The 3,513-nt window shown below is 40.4% G+C and overlaps 1 protein-coding gene across 7 annotated transcripts in view; it reads left to right on the top strand.

Annotated features, from left to right (window-relative positions):
• Positions 1-3,513, top strand: part of cbfa2t3 (CBFA2/RUNX1 partner transcriptional co-repressor 3) — a 159,907-nt gene that overhangs the window by 108,281 nt on the left and 48,113 nt on the right. Inside the window, exon 1 of one of the 7 annotated variants that reach the window (XM_014003074.1) lies at positions 66-1,202. The exons of the other annotated variants lie outside the window; for them this stretch is intronic. The gene's annotated coding sequence lies outside the window, so the exon portion shown is untranslated. Of the gene's footprint in view, positions 1-65; positions 1,203-3,513 lie in introns of those variants that run through there. 7 annotated transcript variants of the gene reach the window in all.

Below are 3,513 nucleotides of genomic sequence, written 5' to 3'. Positions count from 1 at the left end.
GACAAGGGTGCTAGCGCTGTTCACCAGATGTGAGCAAAAAGGAAAAAAAGGAGAGAGAGAGAGAGAGAGAGAGAGAGAGAGAGAGAGAGAGAGAGAGAGAGGCGCTCCAGATGGTGTTTAAACGCAGACAGAAGGCTACAGCGAGGACACAGAGAGGAGGAGGAGGAGAGCGCCGTGCGCACTGTGCGCTTCATCACCGAGGACAAAACAAGACCGGGAAAAAAAAAAAAAAGCCCTGAAATATCCAGAACTGACGGGTAAATCAGAGTTTGATTTGCTTTTTGCTGAAAGTGTCCCCCCCCCTCCTCTGGGGAGAAGTGAAGGTTTGACGAGGCGACCATCTGAGGCGCAGCTCGGAGGATCCGCGCGTCGGAGGAGGAGGAAAAGAACCGCGGAGGTGGAGCAGTCTGTCCGCAGCCTGCTGCACAACAAACACAGGATTAAAGAGAAAAAAAAAGATTTGTCTTTCCTGTCAGATGGATGAGAACTTGTCTCTGACTCCCCGGACTGCGGCCAAGCTGTGAACTTTTCAGAAAATCAGGTTGTAAAGTTGGAAGAAGAGGGAATAAAGACGCAGCCTGCAGCTCAGAAGAGCCGCATCTTCATCCTGCTTCACGTGGACGCGATCTGAGGACTTTCAGCAACACATTTGTTCATTTAAACACTTTTAGATGCTGAAAACGGACGATTATTTTTGCAGTTAAGACACTGTGTCGTGTTCCTGTTTTTCTGGGATGATGTCTCACAGAGCGGATCTACAGGACTGGAACAAGTTCTGAGTTAGAAACACCAGAAACCGCTTTTGCTTAAAAAAAAAAAACATTTATCTCCAACTGCAAAACCAAAGACATCACTTTTCTTAAGGATCCAAGCTTTGGTTTTATTTCTTTTTTGTTATTATTTGAAATAACTGAGACAAATACCTCACAGTCTAATTTATTCAACCTGGAATTCCTTTCTTTTCTTTTCTTTTTCGTTTTATTTTTTTTTTTGAACATCCAAAGGAAAGTTCAACATTAAATGTGAAAAGACTCGTTTTTTTCCCACTCTATTTCAAAGATAAAAAGGAATAACAAAACAAAGGCTTTATCCTTTTTTGTTCTCCCTCCAAATGATGGGGATTGAGGCGGTTTAAAAACCAGTTAAGAAGCTGTTTGGTGTGGATTATCACCGCTGCCTTCCCTCAGCTTGACCTTCACCAAGTAAGTAAAAAGCTGCTCTCACAAACTGAGGAAACACATCCTCAGACTTTGTTGTTTTCAGCAGAGGAAGCTGGTTTTAAATGAACCAACTGCCAAGTTCACAGCCTTTTTTTTTTAGGATCTGAATGTTTTTGTGAAAGTGCAATATTTGGATTTTGTTCATAAAATCACACTTTCTTGAAAGCATTTAACTTTTTTAAAAATTTTGTAAAGTAACTCTCATCTGTTCAAGTAAACATTTTAAATTAGCTGCTTAGAAATAAGGTTAAATGTGTGTTTWTGGTTCACGACAAAGAAAGAGGAACATTTTGAACACTTTTCCTTTGTTACGTTTTATCATTTTTGATATTTGAGGCAATCGTTGAGCTGAAAGTGGGCGACAAATTGAAGGGGGTCATGAGTTGTGTGACCCCCCCACCCCCTCAGAGTCTGAGCTGCACATCAAAGGGATGCTGAGACAAAGTGATGACACCAAATCTCCGCTTGTGATTCGAGTGTCCATCCAGAGAGCATTAAGGTGACGGGTGTGAAAGGATAAGTGTTGCCATTTACTCCCTCAGAGGAGCCTCTCTTGTGTTGGGCATCATCAATCCTTTCTCTTGAGTGGTACGGTGGGTTGTTTTATTGTTAGGAGACGATTAAAAAGCGTTGAACATTAAGTCAATTCCAAATGCTTACATATAACAACTGTGAGGAGAAACAATAAGGTCCTCCACCCTCTGCTTGAACAGCTTCAGCAGCAAACTTCTCCCCCTCCTCTGGATGGAAGTGCAACAGTAAAACACTCTGGCCATCTTCTCTGCAGGACACAGCCCCGTATAATTGGCCCTGGTAAATATCATGTGAATAATTGAAGAGCTGATAATAGTCTGGAACAATGGATGAGAGGTTGCAGAGGTGAAACCGCAGTGCAGACACCCTGCCTCACCGCACATTATACATCCCTTCATCACCACGGAGCGAGCAGCTCTTCCTTCCCTGTGATCAGCGGGGCCTTCCAGATGTCCCCTCTTCACCGCTAAAGGAGCGCTCCTTAAAAGGCAGCCCATTCATTACGACCCCATCCACCACAGGTGCACGCTTTAGATGTCRTCTCTCAGCTTTTTTATTTTTTTCTGTAGCTGCTGGAAACATACCACAAGTCTTGGACTTGTTTTCTCCCAGCAGAGACTCTTCTGTTAAAAGCATTATCAAKAAGAAAAGAAACATTTTTTAATATCAAATGCTGAAGATTCGAAAATGCGGGTACGCACTCGATGTAAACAAAGCTTCAGCTGAATCCAATATTAACCGCGTGGAAGCTTGAGTTGTATTAGTCTGACTGGAGGTTAACAAATACAACCGTGGAATTTGAGAGGAAAAGTGTGACCCATCACATCGAAACAAGGAAATAGGCAGATATAGTGTTTGATTAAAACATTTGCAAAAATTGCATTTTGTCAAAACATAACGAATATACATCCTTAAAAAAAACATAACGAATAAATGTGTATCAATGTATCATTTCAATGAACTGTCTGAAATACAGTATAATCATAAAGCAAAAATTTTGAAACGTTTTTGAGGATCCAAACACCTGATTTTCAGGAAAAACGCCTTAAATTTTTCCCTGTGAGCTAGCAAAGTTTTTGTTTCTTTCCAGCTGGAAATTCTCAATATTCAGATACTATCTGAAGTTTTGTCTTTATATTGACATTAAAAACTCCTCCTTTAAAATTACATAAAATTAGGATTCAGACCAAATTTTATTGTATTATCATAACCAACAAGACACATTAAGTCATATCTCTGGATCCACGCAGGATATCAGGATGATCCAGCTATCAAAATGTAGCTTGTAAAGCCAGGAATCTGAAAAAGTTTGACTAAATCCTCATTTTGACACGATGGGTCACATATAAGAGTTAATTTTCTGCAAAAACAAAAGAAAACAGAAAGATTGTATAATGTTAGTGATCAAGCAGGAACAAAGCTCAGCATTCAAAAACTTATTCTAGGCCGATGAGTTTAACCAGTTTTCTGTAGGCAAATAACAAAGTTAAAGACATGTTTATCAATGATACGTAAAGAATATTGTGCAGATTTTGTTTTCAGTCGGGTCTTTCCACTTTACTTGTCAAATTAAAACCCATTTAGTGCTTTTCTGAGCCACAGTTTGTCAGTATTTGTAATGTTTTTGATCATTTCTCACACTGTTCGGGTTGATACTTGACGCTGCAGCTCTTTGGACACAGCTCAGCATGTTTTACTGTGTGGTTTTGTGTGTGCGCGTGTGTGTGTGTGTGTGTGTGTGTGTGTGTGTGTGTGTGTG

Source organism: Austrofundulus limnaeus, unplaced genomic scaffold (assembly GCF_001266775.1).
Source record: "Austrofundulus limnaeus strain Quisiro unplaced genomic scaffold, Austrofundulus_limnaeus-1.0 Scaffold16, whole genome shotgun sequence".
In the NCBI taxonomy this organism is placed as follows: Eukaryota; Metazoa; Chordata; class Actinopteri; order Cyprinodontiformes; family Rivulidae; genus Austrofundulus; species Austrofundulus limnaeus.
The sequence above is the reverse complement of the archived record's forward strand: the minus strand, read 5'-3'. Positions and strand labels throughout refer to the sequence as shown.